A 19042-nucleotide genomic window follows, 5' to 3' on the forward strand; every position below is an offset into this window, starting at 1 on the left:
ATGTGTTGTGCCGTGGAGTTTAGGTTGGACATGAGGCTGATGGCATCAGAGTGAACATGGGCAGCAGAAAATGGTGCAAAGGAAAGAATCAGGGCATAAAACAAAGAAAATACTTGGGTTGTGGGTAAGACATAGAAAAGGAGATTTGGTGAGGGAAGGAAAAGAGTGAGCGTGGATATCCTTGGTCAAACTACTGAGGTAAATGAAACTAGTACAGATCATCCTAATCCAGAGTACAGTTTCCATCTGAATATTTGTTTGTGTTTGGGGAAGAACCACTATCACCCCATCAGATATGATGAGTATCTCCTGTTCAATGCTTTATGCTGACATCCTGAGCCATGGTTTTAGCAGGGCTTTCACACCAGGCTGATAACTGGCGAAATCCTTCCCGGGTGGGACAATCGTCGAAATCTCTTGTTTTGTTTACCTCAATAGCTTTGGTTCATTTATTTGTGGTTCGGAGGGGGGGTGTATTTTGAGAAGATGGCTGTATCTGTGTTCTGTCAGCCTTGGAAGGGGAGAAATTTGTGATGGTGAGAGAGCTGTTAATGTTCTCTCGATATGCAGCACAGCTAAAAATGCTTTGTTCCCGTTTTTCATGTGATTTATTTGCATTCGTGTGATTTATTTTGGTCTGAAGGACCCCAAATGACTTGTGTGCTCGCAGATCAAGATGTGATCTGGGGCAGAGCAGGAGGAACTTCAGGAGGGCAGGCCTGGACGCTGAGACAGGATTAGGATGGCTCCATTCCCAGTAAGGCTGGTAAAACTTCTCTTTACAAGTCTGCTTCCCAAGCTACCATTAAAATTCAGATGATGACTTTGTAATTTTGCTTAGAGATCCTTCAGTGGAAAAATGCAGAAATAGTGCTAACAGTTATTTATTATGCATATGAAAACCAGAGTACAAAAAGGAATAAGGTGCTTGCAGGGCACTGCTGTGGGTTTGCCCGGCTGATGTTACCACTGCCTTTGGAGGAATTATATTGTGGAGTATCATCTACCAGTGTCATATGAACAAAATCTCATCATGTGAATGTAAAAGTTTGCTTAGTAAGCAGGTAAATTAACAAAAACCACCCAAACATTCTTACCAAGTTTGATGTGTCATTAATTCTTTCTCAAAGTGTGGATACTCGTATAATATCCGTGTGTCCCTGCCCTTGCTCCAGTCGTTCTGAGCACAAACACTGTTCTCAGCAGCAGCAGTTGTATCTCATGAGGCCAATACTGTAATTAATGAGATTTGAGGCACAAGTACTGAGACAAAATTTATGTTTCCAGTATCCAGAAATGAAGATCCAATCTATGGTAAAAAAGGGGATAAGGGGTGGCAGTACTCTAAAGCTTCTCAAACCGACATTAGAAAGGAATTCACAATGTATTTTTAGAGTGTTATAAAAATCTCTTACATAATGCTGATTAATTCTTAGGTTTTAGGGAAGAGCACTAGGCTTTGTATATAAAAGTGTTGACCAGCTAAGCCACTGAAAAGGGCTGGTTTGGGACGGATTTTTTTTTTCCCCCTTTAACTTTTTCTTGGTTACAGAAAGCTGCAATTATTCAATTATTACAGGATTTTGCTTTTGTTTGGGTGTGTATGAATATTTTTCTGGAAACTGCATGTTATTCTTGGAAGTCTTTATCATTTTAAAGCATATGTTATGTTATCACCCTGTCTGAGATATAGCATAGCTACAAACTGGGTGGAGTTTTTTCCCCCTCTGTCTTGCTGCAGCTAGTTACGTTATGGATTAACGTTAAAGATATCTGCAGTAAAACGTTACTTGTGTGGCTGTATAAGACTCACTTAAACAATGCCACTTATATTACAGAATCATGATTTTCCTGGTGCAGTAATACATACAATTACTTTATATTTCTGCCCATTCTGTTGATTTTCAAAATTATTGATTAATCTAACTGGCAGGTTTCACACAGCTCCTAACAAAGGGCTATCACGCAATTGAGTCAGTAAATGGTACTCCCTTGTTTTAATTGTGGTTATCTATACTTGTTGTTGTGTAGCTGAGAAGATTTTTTGGACAAGATATTATGGAAAAGGGATGCTTTTGTTTAGTCTTTTTCGACAGATACATGACCGAGGCAGCTTTGAAGCCTTTCTGAAAAATCCTCCTTCCTTCTGTAGAATGTTTAATCTTCCTGTGGAGTGTCGAACTATGAGACTCACTCTGCAGAATTCCATTCTTTGCCATACAGATGAGTAAGAACGGCTCAGGTAAATGATGTGAGTCCTTAATTGTTACTGCAGAATGAAGGTTGGAGGAATATGTGGGTCCAAACAAAATCTTTATTTGCCCCTCTTTTCTACTCAGGAGGAAATGAAAATACTTATAGCTCAGGGGTAGGGAAGGATGATCCTTATGGGTCCCTTCCAGATATTCTGTGATTCTGGGTCTCAAAGAAAGGCTTACTAATAACCCAATAGCCCCTTTCACTTTCTTTTCCAGCAAAACCCACCATTTTCTTCTGGCTTTGGAGAAGGAGCAAAGATGCTTTTGCAGCACAGTTCATCCACGAAGAGGCCATGCAAATATGACCAGCTTAGAAACAAAACTTGGTGAGAATAAACCTTTATTGCTGTCACTGGCTGTGATAGGTTTGATCACACATGTGAGTGCTCAGGCTCCCAGTTTGCAAACACGTGCAATTCAGAATAGGGGAAATTATCTGTAAAGGGCACACAGTCTGAATCCTACAGTGAAAAAAACCACATTTGTGTGTACTGGTTTCCTCCACATTAGCTGTCACAACTTCGTTCTCTGGTGTTTCATGTGGTTTCAGCTCTCCCTAATGCTGTTTCCACTGGAGGGGCTCTCACACATGGACACTCACATGTGTGTCTTTGGGGACACGAGTGTGTCTAGGACAACTTCTGTTGTCTTTTATGAAGAAAAGTTCAGAAACAGCCTCCTTCCTCTCTCCAATCACATATTTTTACTTCTAGAATTGGAATTGCTACTCTTTTTTTTGTGAGGTTTAGTTAATAATCGGGTTAAAATTGTTTCTGATGTATACATAAACCCACGTGGCATGTGAGGTCATTGTTTAGCTGGTTGTTTTAAGCCATCTGACTGCAACTATGTTCTACCAGACAACCCAGTCTGTGGGGAAAAAAAAAAAAGTAAGAAAAAAGAGTACATAGTCTCTGTTATTAATCATTTGAAGGATAGCTGAAAGTCACCATTGCTGGTTCAGTGATGTGTCAAATCAGGAAAGTGATTCTTTGTGCTGCATGTGGCAATGACCAGAAGAAAAACAGCTTGAGAACTGGGGATATAGCTGGATGTGAGGCTAAATGGGACCCCGATCCCACATGAAGCTCCACATGGGCAGATCTATCTTTGCATGATGTGGGTGCAGGGAGGGATTTGCGACAAAGGACTTTGCTGCTACAGTGCCTTCACTGCCACTTTTAGCAGTTAGTGCTGTGCTAAAAAAAAAAACAACAAAAACCCTAACCAGCAATCACATTAGCAGCATCAAAATTGCTTTTATTTCCAGGGTCACTACCCTCAGCAATATGTTGCAGGAAAAGGTTGATCACAGTATGGAGTTACTGATAATTCCTGAGTTGGTTTGATATATGCAGACTGCTGTCGACTTCAACAAGCTTATTTAACACATTTGTTTCTTTTGGGTTTAAGATTAGTCAAAATGCAATTTTGTGAAGTTATACTGAGGAGGTTGCCTGTCGTAGGCTGTAGGCCTGGCAGGACTCAGGTTGCACAACAGCAAAAAGACTTTGACTTTAGCCAAGAGTTAGCCATGATTAGGGCAAATAACCTCCTCAGAATGCTCAAGATTTTTACATATATTGAATTCTGTTCAAAAAAAAGAGATTCCAAGGCAAGCAGCAATGCTCAAAGTGAAGATCTGGGAAAATAAATGGCCCAAAGCTGTCATACTGTGACAGCCTTGGCAAACCTTTACATAGTTTTATAAAACAAACATGTATGATGTTCTGTTCTCTCAGTTGGTCTTTACATTAGAAGTTCACTCTTAAAAGATGAATAAAATGGTTCTCTCTCTCCCCGCATATTTACTGAGTACATATTGATGGATTAAGTGCTATACCATATCCAAACCTACAGCCACTCTGTGCAGCTTTTCTACCTTCTTTGAGGTGTAAAACCCCTGGAAGATGGAGATCATTCCAGCCTGTTTTGTGGGTTTGATATTCCCAGGAACTATTTTCTCTGGATCTCAAGAATCATAGAAAACAGAACAATTGTCTGTGGTGTTGCTCTTCTTCTCAATGAGTACAAAATGTACCAGTGGACTCTGAGTGTTATTTCATTTGTTTTCAAGATTGCAGCTGCTTCTACATTTTGTGAACTACTTGAGCTTTTTGGGTTCAGTTAAGAATAGGTGTATTGAAAAGAGAGAAAATTTCACCCTGTTTTGGATGCGTGGCCCAAGGAGAGGGTAGTGATGATTAAAAACACTGGCATGTATCAACTCAGTTATACCAGCTGGCCAATAGCAGTGTTAAAAAGCAAGGAAGGAAATCACGGCATTATTCATTAGTTTATACTTATATATGTTTTGTTTCTCTTAACTCATACACAGACACGCACATGACATTGTTCATATATATTGTTCATGTGGTAAGGAAGAAATAAAAAAAGAAATCAATACCAGTGTGCATATGTGTTCAAAAGCTTAGTGAATTCTTCAAGCTCTGCTGGGGATCAGGTTTCATGAAACTGCAATAAAAAATCCTTTTTATACCTTGTCTTTGTGTGTTCCGAGGTGGGTTTGTAAGGTTTGAATTACTGGGTAATCACCAAGAAGTCTCCTTTGCATGAGCCTGCAGCTGGGAAATGGACAGTTTAATATTAATGGAAAGAACAAACTCTTCTCCTTTCTCTCTCCTTTCTTATCTGCACTTCTGCTTCATCGTTTCCTTCTCCAAGGTCCCTATGCTGAAATTGCTTTTGCGGAAGTCCAGGATGAACTACAAAACCAGGAGTAGAGCCCCGTTTTTCAAAATCCCATTTAATGACTGCAGTGAGCGACACTAAATTGTGAATATTCTGGATAGAAAAAATCAAATTCATTGATGTATCCGTAATTATTTATTTAACTGAGAAACTAATATCACACGAATCTGCAGACTTTCCTTCTAAAATAGCTATTAAGTGCCGTGCCATCACCATGCCAGGGGGAGGTATGGAAATAATCACTTCTGGCTTCTAAGGGAAGAAAAGTATTAAATGTTCATTGAGAATGAACTGGCAAAAATTACTGAACTTTAATAGAAGTAAACAGCAGCACAGTGTCTGTAATGTGGTGTATATCCACTTCAGGTCCATCCTGGCTTCGCTTCCAAACAAGTTCAGCAAGAAATTGAAATTAATTACTGAGGTTTAGCACATCACCACTTTTTTACATTAAAGGACACTTCTTCATTTAAGCCAACTGCTGAAAATCCAGTATAATGGATAAGAGAAGACAACCTCAAAGCAGGGTCTCTAGATCTAAGGTAAACATAAAGTTAACCCTTTCTGGGTTTTTTAGCACGAAGGAGCTCTTGGCATGCACAGGGATGTTAGAGCCTGTTGAGAGCCTACAGAAGCGGTGGGACTCAACTAAGAGCTCCAAAAGGCTTTCTTCTTCTCCATTTATGCATGTAAATTGTATATTTGAACAAAGGCCTTTGGTGATGACTTCTCTGCTGGTGTCTGAGCTGTGTTTCCCATGTCTAAGTCTAGTGTTGGTATTTAGGGAGCTGAACTGAATGAGCTCCTCTGACCTCTTGTGAGAGATCTGTTTACACAGGCGGAGTGTGGTTCTCAGGGCTAAAGCCACTTCGTTTCTCCCCAGGTGATCTTTCTGTCCAAAAAAATGTGGTACTGTGAGTCTGTGAGGAGAACCAAGCCCCGGTCAGAGTGGTTGGAACAGGGACTGCTACAAAACCGGGTCCTGAACAAGAGAACAAAGATGCCTTAGGGCTGTGTAACAAGCAGAGCCTCCTCCCATCGGTTCTCTCCTGTTGAGTTCTCCATATTCTTACTGCCTGGCATGTTGTTTTCCTAGGATATCTGAGGAGGGAGGAGCTTGAAATTTAAGGCAAATTGTGTTATTTAAAATATCCTTCTTTTATGGTTAAAATTTATAGCCCAGCTTTATGACGCTCACCTTCTGACCTGTGGTAGCCTTTTTCCCTTAGTGATTTAAAAGTGACCTTGAGAAGCAGAGATATTTTCATTTCTTCCATTTCCTTTCCTTTCCTATTTTTTCCCTTCATTTTCTTCTGCTCTTAAAAGAAAAACAAAACTAAACAACTCCAAAACATTCTTCCAGCAGCACAAGATATGTCTGACTAATGCATCCCAAGATATGGATTTCAGTGAGGAAGGAAGACATGCATTTTTTATGTGACTGTTGCTACCAGACAAGATGCAGGGCAGGAAGGCAGGTCTGGAAAACCTCCTCTGTGGACTGGGAGGGCATCATGTCTCATTATGGCAACTTACTTAATTCCAGACACTGGCCAACAAACCAGGGATGTGGAAAGGCATCTGTATTGAAGAGAGGGGCTTTTTGATCTTGCACACTGGCCTCAGGGGTTTTGGTTCAGAAACAGGCAGGAGTTATATAGAATTCCTAGAATACAGCTGGTGCACCCATAACTGCATTGGCTATAATAGGATTTTTTACTGTGCTAGGAATGAAATATCAGGCTCTCATTGTTATCTTTCCTCGTGCAGCTGTAAAGAATTTATTTGTGAGTTTTACAATATCCAGAGGTGGTTCCTTTTTACCCTTTTTCAATAAAGTTGAAATGCCAAAAGTTCTTTAGTTTGTTATTACTCTTTGCCCAGCACAAAACCCTTGTAGAAGTCCTGAGACTGGCATCTCTGTCTGATTGTGAGCCTTCTCTTAAAGAGACCATCTTAATTTCCCTGTGTGGCTGGTCTTTCTGATGCCATTTTTCAGTCAGTTCCAATATTGAGCCTTTTCCAGCATGTTGACATGCCAGACTGGTGAGATGTATATTTGTGGTTCTCAAGAACACATTATTCTATGTGTTCTTGGCAAAAATCTGGGTCATACCTCAGGTTTTAAGCATTCAGTGTGTTCAAATTTCTTATAAGCATGAAGTGTCCCACCTTAGAATGGAAAAAATGTTATCTATTACTGTGGGCATAAAAATGTTTCACTTGGAGAAGATCTCTCAGTTGCCTGGAAAACCAAGGAATCAGGGAGCCATTTCACTTCCTTTTGTAAGACTACCATTCTTTAAAGAGTTTGGCCCTGATTTCTTGTTGCCTTAAGGGGAATGAGGAGTAGGCAGTGATGTGACTTCCCAAACACTCCACTTTTCCATCCTCAGTCAGTGGCTGCTCCTGAGAATTGTTCTCGATTTGATTCTGTGATTTGAGCATATTCAATCCTGACAAACACAGCCTTTTTTTTAAAAGCTGTCAGTATTAAAGGTAACTTTCATGTTAATGGAAATGACAAATTAATCCTGCAAAGAAATACACAATAATAAGGAGAGGCTGTTTTAGATTATATTTCTCTTTCTCCTTGCATGCTGGTTCTTTAAAATCAATGTAAAGAAATATCTTCTTTTTTTCCAGTCAGACTTTTTTTTTCTCTTTCACTGACTTCTTTGAATCCCCTTTCACCTCCATTGGTGCTTGCTCTGTCTGGGGAAACAATACACTCTAAATTCAGACATAGCAGGTCTGATCGTGTTTGTCTGATCATGTTTCCCATTGAAACCAGGACCATTTGGGACAGTGTAGGACTAGGAATTATTGCTAAGGAACAAAGAAACAACAAACTTGCAATCTTTGGAAGGACATGAGGGAAACTATGAAGAAAATCTTTCTCTTAACCCCTTCCAGTGAATCTACCACATATATACAGATCTTCAAAACCATTCCCCAACAGTCTTCTCATTCGAGAAGTACTTGGACCAGATGGAAGTCAAAGCAGTAGGGGACTAATAAACTGTTTAAAGGTTCCCAGATTAGGTCTGCTTAAAAATTAAAAATGGATTTACAAATGCAAGCATCCAATCAGAATGTTTTTCTGATTTCTGTGTTTCCAGCAGTATCTGGCTCCTAACACAAATACAAATGTCATAATTTGTTTTCCATTCCCTCAGATGTCAATGTAAACAATCTTTTGGATGGATCTGGATGTTTCTCTGCATCAGTATGAAGCCTAACTCAACAGTATTGTGTGAGTTTATAAGAAACAGAAGGAGAATCTGACAAGTTTAGTGACATTGTCCAAGCTATCTGAAACAGAGAGAAAGTCTTACTTAATGAAAAGCACATTAGACTTTAAGATATGTGCTATATTTGTTGTTTCAGTTGACATTAGGAGCCAGCCATGTCAAGACTTGAGCTAAAATGACCAGGCCAAAGCAAAAAGCATAGGAATGGGCAACATGTTTCACACAACTTACTATCTCCTGAAGCTGTTAAAATGTTTTGTGATGGTATTCTCTTTTCTCTCAAAATCCTTGAGGAAAGTTCATACAGGAACAAAACTTGGGGAAGGCAATATTCACTCCATTCGTTCATATTTGTTTCCATTTCTTTCCTTTCTATTCCTTTTCCTATTCCTTTTAAGAATAACCTGATGCATCTTACCCTGAAAATTATATATATATATATATATATATATATATATATATAATTGGTTCTTGTCTTCCAATTTGAATTTGGATCCAGTCAGCTGGATTTCCCAAGGAAGTCTCACACTCAGACCCAAGTTACCAAAAGCATTTGTTTACTGATTGCAAACTGTTATTATCTGTTGACAGCAGGCTTGAAGCCCATCTTTAAACTGACTTATTGGAAATACTTTAGGACTTATTTTTCAGAGGCAGTTCAGGCAAGCAGATGAACCTGAGTGGGTACTGCATATAAAATTCTCCTGTTCTGCTCTTGGTGTGGGGATTCAGGGGTCAGTGTAACCCAGAATGAAGGATGCTGGAGCAGTGTTTCCACACTTGCCTGTAGGCCTGGCTCTTCATTTTGAAGTGCAGTCACTCCTTGCTCAGCTGACAATGTTGTTTACCACAAAAGGCTCAGCAAAAAACTACTGCTAACACTGCTCCATAGTCAGTTGTGTTTCTGGAAATTAATTTCCAGGCTGCTGTGAGGAGGTTTATGGCAGACTGTCTCTCCTGACTGCCAGAAGTTGTGCAGGACCTTTTCATGCACAAGCAGCAGGTTTTAAAATATGCCCTTGCTTAGGCACATTATTATTCTGAACGTCTCAAAGTTATGTTCTCACTCGTCACCATAGAAATGATTATACAATTACGTACCCATTTTTCCACAGAAGGGCTGCCTGTGTGTCTGGGTATGGATACAATGGCTCTCCAAGTCACTGAGGAATTGCTTGATTGCAAATCAGAGACCATCACTTTGCTTCCCAGGACCTGTCAGGGAAAGAAGCAGCTGCTGACCAAGCATGTTTGGAGAGGAGCAGGCAAGGCAGGCTGTGGGCACGTTCCCTCCTGCATGCAGCAACACACCTGGCTCATCCTTAAGGAATTTCCTCCCTCACTCAATAATACACATTGTATTCCCTCTTTTTAAACCCCTTTCAAGTTAAATTTTGATTTCTGTCCCACTATTCTATTTGTCAGCAATTTTTTTTTTACAGAAATAATCTTTTATGAATCCTGGGTTTAGTGCTCAAGTTCCCAGCAAGTCCTAGGAATTCCCTTCTCTGAGCAGTACATGCATTAAGGACTCTCATCAAAGCCCTTTTCAAATTCCAAACTATCCTAAGACTGATTTGTTCCTGCATGTCAAGGAAAAGAGACACTACACCATTACATAAAATGGTTTCATATCTTCTGAAGCCATCACCCTGAGAAAAACTATTGACAAACAAAAGGTAATTTCAGAGAAGGAACAAAGCAAAACATCCAGACGATGATGTGATAGAATTTCTGGTTTATATATATATATATATATATACCTATATATATATTAAAAATAGCTTGGTTAAAAGGCAACCATGGGAGTTTGGCAAGGTACCAGCATTTAGAGGCCATGAGAATACAAACACAAATGGCTTTTACCATTCAGGGATACTGCAGCTGACTCCAGTAGGAGCTTCCTGAGGGAAAGGTGGATCCTTGGGGTTTATACAGAATAGCTGACTGCGGAGAAAATGGTATAACTAGGCAAACTGGGTGGAAATCAATAATATAAATAAGTCATTGAAGTAAAGGGAAAACTCCTAACAGTGAACATCCAACAATGTTCTTGAAGAAAATGGTAAAGAGCTCATCCATGAGAACATCTACATCTCATTTGGATAAAAACTGGGGTTTTTTCCATGTAGGCTCCCCTGGCCCCTGCCAATTCCTTGAAAACTCATAGGAGTCTCAGTGGGGTTTGGTTACACCTCAGCAGAAGACGAGCCCTTATCCACCCAGTACAGAAATATTTCTCCTGGCTGTCTGCCAAGCAGAAAACAGATCTCAGTGTTCATTCTGGTTCTTTCTTTACATTTCTGGCACTCTGTCCTTCCCCTCTTGTTCTGTGTGCTCTTGCCCCACAGGTAAGGGGCAGGGATCGTGCTCCACAAACCCTCATCCCAGCAACATCCATCTCCACCTGTTTCACCTTGCAGGAAACACAGCTGAAAGAGTTTCTGCATCGAAGTATCCTGGACCTTTTGGCTATGCAAAGTTGACTCTATTCTAACTCATTTCACCTGGTCAGGGCAGATTTGGTCATGCAAGCTGCCAATTTGTTTATTTCTTGTTCAACAGTTAAGTACTGGAAGCTTCAAATCTAAAAATCCACAGCTTTCCTAGGACCTTTTAAGCCAACTTTCAAAGGCAGTCTTTTATGGCTGGGTTATAAAACCCTTTCCAGAGGGAAAGCTTCAAGTCTGAATATTGAAGTAAAGTGTTTTAAGTTCCTTTTGGATCATGAATCTAGTATTGAAGCAGGATGGAAACTAGTTTGCAGCCTGTGTCCTGCACAGAGCATCCGTACTGCCAGAGTCAAAAGTGAAGTCACTTTTTGGATTGGGCGCTGACCACAGAAGGCTTAGAAATGCCACTAGTAATTAAAAACATTGTGCCTGAGTCCTTCTGTTTTTATTGAGGTGAAATCGCCACTGAAAGGAATACAAGTTGAGGCTGAAGAACAACAGCAAGCTCACGTTCTCTGTTTTCTAATATATTTAACTTTTTATGGATGCTGAGAAAGCTTTGTACATTTTGTACGTTTCAACAGTAAAATGGATGCAATTTCCTCTAACTTTGATAGTGACTGTAATAGCTGTTAGTGCTCTGTGAGGCCAAGCAGAGCCACCTTTCCTTGCTCCCTTCTCTGTACCAGCCCCTCAGCCTGGACAAGTGAGCTGCTGTCAAGGCTTTCTTTTGTTTTTTTTTCAGCTTTATCTCTTGATTTCTACTAATGCCTTGTCTACTCTGTGGATCAGAGACTTTTATCTACCCGTCTGGAAGAGCTTAGCACAACTCAGCCCTGATCCTGCCTGAACAATCACAACACCAGCACTAATTGCACTGCAGTTTAATTGCTCGAAGTGTTAAGTAAACTGGGTGGGCTCCATTTGGTAAAGGTGGAACACAGGTACCCAAAAAAGGGTTTGTTTGGAGCTGAAGGGCTAAGTAAAATACTGTAGTCTAAAATGTCCCCTTCCAGCTGCTTGTAGGTGTGGGCTCTCAGCCCTCGCGCTGACAGTCAGTCCCAGGCTCCCCTCCTGGGGATGGGGCTGGGAAGCCACAGAGATCTTTGTTTCCCTGTCACAGTAGCAGTATCAGTGAACTCTTTGCAACCACGTGTTTCCAGAGGGATCCCCATTTTGCCATAAATCTTCTGTGCCTAAGTTTAGATTCCCTCCTGGTAAGGACTCCCAAACATGCTTAATTAGCCTGGGGTTGTTTTGTGCACTCCACAAAGTTCCCTCTGCAGACCACAAAGCAGAGGAGAAATGCCAGCAGCTTGTTAACCCTCGTATCCCCCTCCTTTAACCATGGTCATTATATCATTTACCAGTCCACAGAGGTACCACAGCCACAGTCAGAAAAGACTTGAGGGTCAAGTGGAACACCTGGGCATCCAGCCCTGGAGCTCCTGGAGTGAATAGTAACAGGGAATTTCATTGTCTGGGATGCAGTTCCTGCACCACACCAGCCCAAAATGCATTTTCGTTGAACAGCAGCCTTCAATTTTTATATATTTATTCTTAAATCCATCCATAAATCTGGATGCCATACTCAGTAAATTACCCAGGCACCACATTTCCACAGCAAAATCCCAACTGTGAACCAGAGTAAAGTTGTGGGTGAGAAACTGGTGGTGATTTCTGGTCCTATGTGGTGAGGGAGCTGCACAGGTGACGTTCAGCCCCTGTGACCAGCAGCAGTGTCTTCAGAAATATTGCAGACTGCTCCAGGGGTGGAGGGGCTGTGAATAGCACTGATATGGCACAATTCAATTCTGGCTGTGCCCATGAATCAGCGGGATTTGGAGAGCTGTAAATCCTGGTGGTTCTTGCTCCCTGCTTGCTGACAGTGCAGGATGGTACTGGAGCCACTGTTGAGCCAGGCTTTGCTGGGAGAGTTCTGGATCAAAGCCATGGCAGCCAGGGTCATGAAAGACTCCTTGGAAAGGTCAGATCTGATGTAACTGTGTGTGGGGTGGGTGGCACTGGCCAACAACGCAACACAGGTGCCTGATTCCCCTGAAGGTGCAACAAGATGTCCGCATCTTGGTTTTGTTCTGTTTGCATGTGTCTCGGCCAGAAGTACAGTTTTTTTAGTTGATTTTGACTGAATGTGAAAGTTTCTTTGTTTCCTTTTGGAATGCAGGGATAGAGACTAAAACCAGAGCTTAAGTGGGTCCCTGTTGTCTGCAGGTAGGTAGGGCAAAAAATCACAGAGGAAATCTGTGTGTTATTAGCCAGCTTGGTTAATAAAAACTTAATACATTTGACTCGTTTAACAGTTTAAATATCTCTTAAAACATTTTACTGGTGAGATCTGAATGCCATAGGTATTTCTGCTCTGAGCCATGGAGCTGGGAAGGAGTTGTCTCATGATATTTTGTGTGTAGATGATGTCAAGAAAGGCAAGAAGGTGTGGGAAACAATGGGGGGAAAAGCCCTGGATATGCAGATAATTCTTTGTAAAAGCATGTACATTTGTAAACACAGACAAGAGGAGTACACCAGGATGAAACTGGGAGAGGACCAGACTTGGAATGCAGCAGCTGTGAAAGGACAGTAAGAGAACACAAACTGCCAGGTGTGAATGTGAGAAGGGGGTGATACAATAAACACATGGAAGTGGAAGAAGGATGGTCTTATGCTTGGATGGAGGAGCTCCCTTGAAGGCACATGTCCAGCTTCTTCCCAAGGTAGTTCCCAAAGGTGACATCAGCACATGGTCAAGGGGAAGGATCAGTTCTCTTCCCACAACCATCAGTGTGCAGGCAAATAATTCCTGATGGGTCAGGATTAGTGTGTAGAACTGAAGACTAAAATAGCTGTTTACCATCATCAAGTGGGAGCTTTAATGAAACTAGGCTTCCCTGCACCTCCTCACCAGGAAGGACTTGGAGAACAACTGGAGATTTACTGATAAATTATGGCCTGTCTCCTGCTACAGACACTGCCTTAGCATCTGAAATGCATGATAGAAATCTGTCCTAAATGATCACTGACCTTCAAACAGGAGGGGAAGAAAGCCAGACCCAACTTGACAATATCTTCTCTTAAGCAAAAAAGCACAAACCCCCGTGTGTTTAACTGGATTCTCATGAAAGATCACGTGTGCCATAAGAGGATGAATTTGGAGCATTCTTGGTTTCAGAGTGAGTATTTTATATAAACAGACTAAACAGTATAGGAAAAATACAGTGCTCTGCACAACAGCAATGCTCAATGAGCTAAAAAGCCATATTGAGCCAGATCTTAGTGATAATTCCCAGTGCAACCTATTCTTGAGTCTGAAGTCTCCTGAGAGATACCTTACATAACAGGAAATTGTGGATAATCACAGAAAATACATGAAAGCCATTTCAGATATTTCCAACACAACACGTACTAAATGTTGGGGGGGTGGGGAATAAATGTGCAGATGAGCATTTAGGGTTGGGGTTTTGTGTTTTGTTTTGTTTTTTAAATTTTTATTTTGCATTGGTTGGAATATTTCCTCCAGGAGCAGGGTTTAGAGATTTTCCAGGGTGTGGAGTTCTGACCACTCTGCGTGTTCCATCCTGCCTGTATGATCTCCACAGGAGAGCACAGAAAGAGAACAGACACAGCGGATCAGAAGCAGTCAGGGAACATTAACTGCATACATGCATAATTATTGCTACAGTGACCTGATGGAAATTTTGCAAGGATTTCAAAATGTGTGCGAGGAATGCAAAGGGTGAAACTTTCCTCAAGCCCCCTTTGTGCTTCTGTGCACATGCTGGCAAATAGAAATGGCAAATAATATTATAAATAGATGTTAGTTCATTACAGCCTCTTGAATTGTAGCAGGGATTTTTTTCAAGACAGGCTAACTGAGTGCTTTGAAAATGGTAGAAGACTACATCAAACTGGATGTTAAATCCACCTATTCCATACAGGAATAACTATACAAAGAAGAAAATGCCAGAGTGAGGGACTCTACCATCCGTACAGACTTCACAGTCTGTACTGTAGATCCATCTATCCATCTCTATTTGTTTGTTGATTTTCTGTTATGGAAGTATTATGGCAACTTAAAGGTGGGAAAAAATTCAAATTTATCATGCCTTCTTTTTTTTCTGACAGAACAGTGGTGTCAAATACTGTATGCTAACTCAGTCAGAGTTGGGGACTGAGGGTTGTGGAGTTTTAAAATATGCTGGAATTAATGGAACAGAATCCACCGATCCATGGTTTTATACCAGCCTGTCTCAGTCTAAGGTCAAACTGGAAAAGTTTCCTGACAAGAGCTATAGGTCTGACTCTCTACTTCGCTGCTGACTTAGCTGGTTAGCTAAATAAGTATAATATAAAATAAATAATAAGTAAAATCCTCTAAGGGGGGAGGGGAACTACAAATTTAGGTTAAAAACAAAAGTTATGGCAAACGCAAGTGCCTCGAAGTTTTGCAATAATCCTCCACTACTTTTTGCATCCCAAAAGGCTTCAGATGTGACCAGCCACTGCGAAGTGGCGAGTTGTTTATCAGCATCCTGCACCGCAGATGGGCACCTGTAATTTCACTCGCGCTTTGCATCAGCAGAATTAAGACATCTGGGGGGGGGGGGGGGGGGGGAAGTACCAAAACCCCAAGCCTACTAAAGCAGGTTTCTGAGTATTAATGCATAAACATGGGTATTGCACAGCCCTGCCTGTCACCTTCAAGGTGAGGTGTAACAGCACCCGATTCCTCCCGCTCCCGTGTGAGCTGAGGGTTTCTCTGTGTTCGTGTTAAGGCTGCACCCCGCAAAAGAGTGAAAATTATTAAAACGCAGCGACTCATAGCACTATTATTAAACACTTGGATTTTTTCCACCTCTTTCCACAGCCTTTTCCAGCTGTGAGATCCACAGGCAGGTGAGTGATGGGGCTGCCCACCACCCACAGGCTTGCTGTATTCCTGTGCACTGTATATTTATAAACTGCCTAATTTGATCATGTTCCCTTCTTGATTTGGTCTATTCACAGCTTCATTTTGTTTTGGGGAGCAAAGCTTCCACCTGATTACTTCTTTCTAAAAACGAGTACCACCTTCTTCGATTTTACAGGTGATGAATCTGGTTGTTTATAGAAGCCACAAAATAAAATTGCTGTTCTCAAGGGTCAGGTTTGTACTTTCAGAAAGTCACCTCCGTGTTTGTGTGCAGCACCTGCCAATTAATATGCTTAAAAATATCGCTGAAGTTATGTAAGATCTTTAAAAATCCTTCTGCTTCTTGACTCTGCAGCACTTCACCTGTGACTAAAAGTCATCAAGCTTCAATGTGTTTTAAAATAAACTCAAAACCCAAACAGCCCTAATTTAATAGAAGGAAGAAATTTTTAACTCTCTTCTCTTGGGCAGAATTATTTGGACCTGTCCATGTGACGCACAGCCTGATCTTGCACTAATAATCTTGTGATTTTTGTGTCCCTGGTCAGGCACGACCCAAGCCATAGAGGGGGCATTATTATATATCATTCTTTTATGCATATAAAACTCTATATCATTCTCCATTAATGATATATAACATACAATTTATTGGCATTGGAAGGACCCAATGGCTCAGGGTCGTTCTGATCCCCCATTATTCTGCTTTCCTAGTTTTTTATTTAAGAGACGGCTATATGGAAATGAACCTTCTGGAGCAAGTTCTGGCAAATGTTTTTTTCTGGTGCAGTTTTGAGGGTGGGAGGAGAATGATTTTGGGTAACATGAGTCTCTATGAGAAGTTACACATCCGAGCTACAGCGAGCATTGGGGCAGAGTAAACATGCTGGTTATGGCACCTTTAAACAATTTAAACACAGCGGGATTTGTGTAATATAAATATTAAATCTTTCAGAGCACTGTTTAATATAGAGGGTGTTAGAAGTCACAAAGGTTGTCTGGCTTAAATTTATAGAAGATACTGAAAGTGATACACTGTGTTTTCTTTTTCAGGAACTGATTCAGGCCGCTGACGTTAATGAGAATTATGCTTTTCTGAGCTCTGGAACAAGCTTTAAGGCAAGATGTATGGATAGGCAGAGAGAGAGAGAGAGAGAGAGAGAGAGAGAGAGAGGGAGAGACAGACAGACAGACAGATAGATAGATAGATGATAGATAGATAAAGCCCCTCTATCCTTTCTTATTTGCCACCCATTTAGAGATTTTATGGCAGGACCTGTTTTTGTTCCACAGGTACCAGGAGCTTGGAAGTGCCTGCTCTTCCTGCCGTCTTGCAGCTTCAATACCCCCAAATATATTTAGACTAATGACTCAATTCCCTCATCACAAAGATATGTGAGAAGGAATTGTAGTCTATCTTGTAAAAACAGTGCTACACTTGTACATGCATGTGTAGGACTGTTAAAGATTTTACAAGATACAGGGGAATGTGCCACTGCTTATCTGGTGAAAGGTAGGAGCTCAGCTTTAAAAAAAAGAAATCCACCCTCTACCTCAGGCCTGGCCTGCCAAGTTTTAGCTGTGTGTTCCCTCTTTGAGGCACATCCTGCACACAGAGGTGAACATGCTCTCCAATTTAGAGGGAAGATTTAGGAGCAAACTCTACTTCCATTTACATCGTTAAAATCCTAATGAGGCTGTAAATCAGGATAAGAGTATGGTTGAGGTCAACAGGGTTGGGTGGATTTAAACGGCTGCAGAATTTGTCCAGTTTAGGTGGAAATATGGACCAGATGAGCAGAGTGGAGCTGAAAGAAAAAAATTTCTCATTCTTGTTAAGATCCAAACAGAGTAACACCACGTATCAATTTTGGGTCAGAATGTTTTGCTTCTTTCTGTAAAGAGATAACAGTGAAAATGTTTACTGTCCTAAATCACAGTGGCCAATGACAAATGCATTAAACTGGGCCAAAAATAATTTATAAAAGCTTGAAATGAATTTTTTCCCCCCGACATATACTTGATAGGGTAGTTATTAGAACTAGATTTGTATTCCTCAGTTTAAAATTTTCTCCAAACTATTAACAAAATTTGATGTATTTCCCAAAATACACCAACATGATGACATTTTCCATTACTTCCCTTTTGTAAGTAAGCTTCAATATTTCAGGTATTACATAATGTGGAATTATCTGGAAATATATATGTTATGGAGCATATATGTTATATATATATATATATATATATATATGTTATAGGTGATGGAGCAGATCATCCTGGGTGCAATCACACAGCATCTACAGGATGGACAAGGGATCAGACCCAGCCAGCATGGGTTTAGGAAGGGCGGGTCCTGTCTCACCAACCTGATCTCCTTCTACGATTAGGTGACCCACCTGGTGGATGAGGGGAAGGCTGTGGATGTGGTCTGTCTGGACTTCAGCAAAGCCTTTGACACTGTCTCCCATAATATACTCCTGAAAAAACTGGTAGCCCATGGCTTGGACAGGGGCACTCTGTGCTGGGTTGGGAACTGACTGGAGGGCTGGGCCCAGAGAGTGGTGGTGAACGGGGCTGCATCCAGCTGGCAGCTGGTCACCAGTGGTGTCCCCCAGGGATCAGTGTTGGGCCCAGTTCTGTTTAATATCTTTATCGATGATTTAGATGAGGGGATTGAGTCCATCATCAGCAAATTCGCAGACGATACCAAGTTGGGAGGGAGTGTCGACCTGCTGGAAGGCAGGAGGGCTCTGCAGAAAGACCTGGACAGGTTGGAGAGTTGGGCTGGTTCCAATGGGATGAGGTTCAACAAGGCCAAGTGCCGGGTCCTGCACTTTGGCCACAACAACCCCATGCAGCGCTACAGGCTGGGGACAGAGCGGCTGGAGAGCAGCCAGGCAGAAAGGGACCTGGGAGTTTGGATTGACAGGAAGCTGAACATGAGCCAGCAGTGTGCCCAGGTGGCCAAGAAGGCCAATGGCATCCTGGCCTGGATCAGGAACAGTGTGGCCAGCAGGACCAGGGAAGTGATTCTTCCCCTGTACTCAGCACTGGTGAGGCCACACCTGGAGTGCTGTGTCCAGTTCTGGGCCCCTCAGTTCAGGAAGGATATTGAGGTGCTGGAGCAGGTGCAGAGAAGAGCAACAAGGCTGGTGAAGGGACTTGAACACAAGTCCTATGAGAAGAGGCTGAGGGAGTTGGCGTTGTTTAACCTTGAGAAGAGAAGGCTCAGGGGAGACCTCATCACTCTCTACAACTACCTGAGAGGAGGTTGTAGGCAGGTGGGGCTTGGCCTCTTCTCCTACGCAATCAGCAGTAGGACAAGAGGGCATGGTCTTAAGCTGTGCCAGGGGAGGTTTAGGTTAGATATTAGAAAGAAATTCTTTACAGAGAGGGTAATCAGCCATTGGAATGGGCTGCCCAGGAAAGTGGTGGATTCTC

General features: G+C 41.6%; 1 long non-coding RNA gene across 1 annotated transcript; it reads left to right on the forward strand.

Annotated features, from left to right (window-relative positions):
* The first annotated feature begins 15564 nt into the window (after positions 1 to 15564).
* LOC113943510 lies at positions 15565 to 17804 on the forward strand. Its single transcript, XR_003526353.1, has 3 exons — positions 15565 to 15588; positions 15700 to 15779; positions 16655 to 17804. It is a non-coding gene; the product is annotated as an uncharacterized LOC113943510 (long non-coding RNA).
* The last annotated feature ends 1238 nt before the right edge of the window (positions 17805 to 19042 follow it).

The sequence above is a fragment of the Corapipo altera genome, unplaced genomic scaffold, assembly GCF_003945725.1.
Source record: "Corapipo altera isolate COAL_440 unplaced genomic scaffold, ASM394572v1 61411, whole genome shotgun sequence".
NCBI lineage: Eukaryota > Metazoa > Chordata > Aves > Passeriformes > Pipridae > Corapipo > Corapipo altera.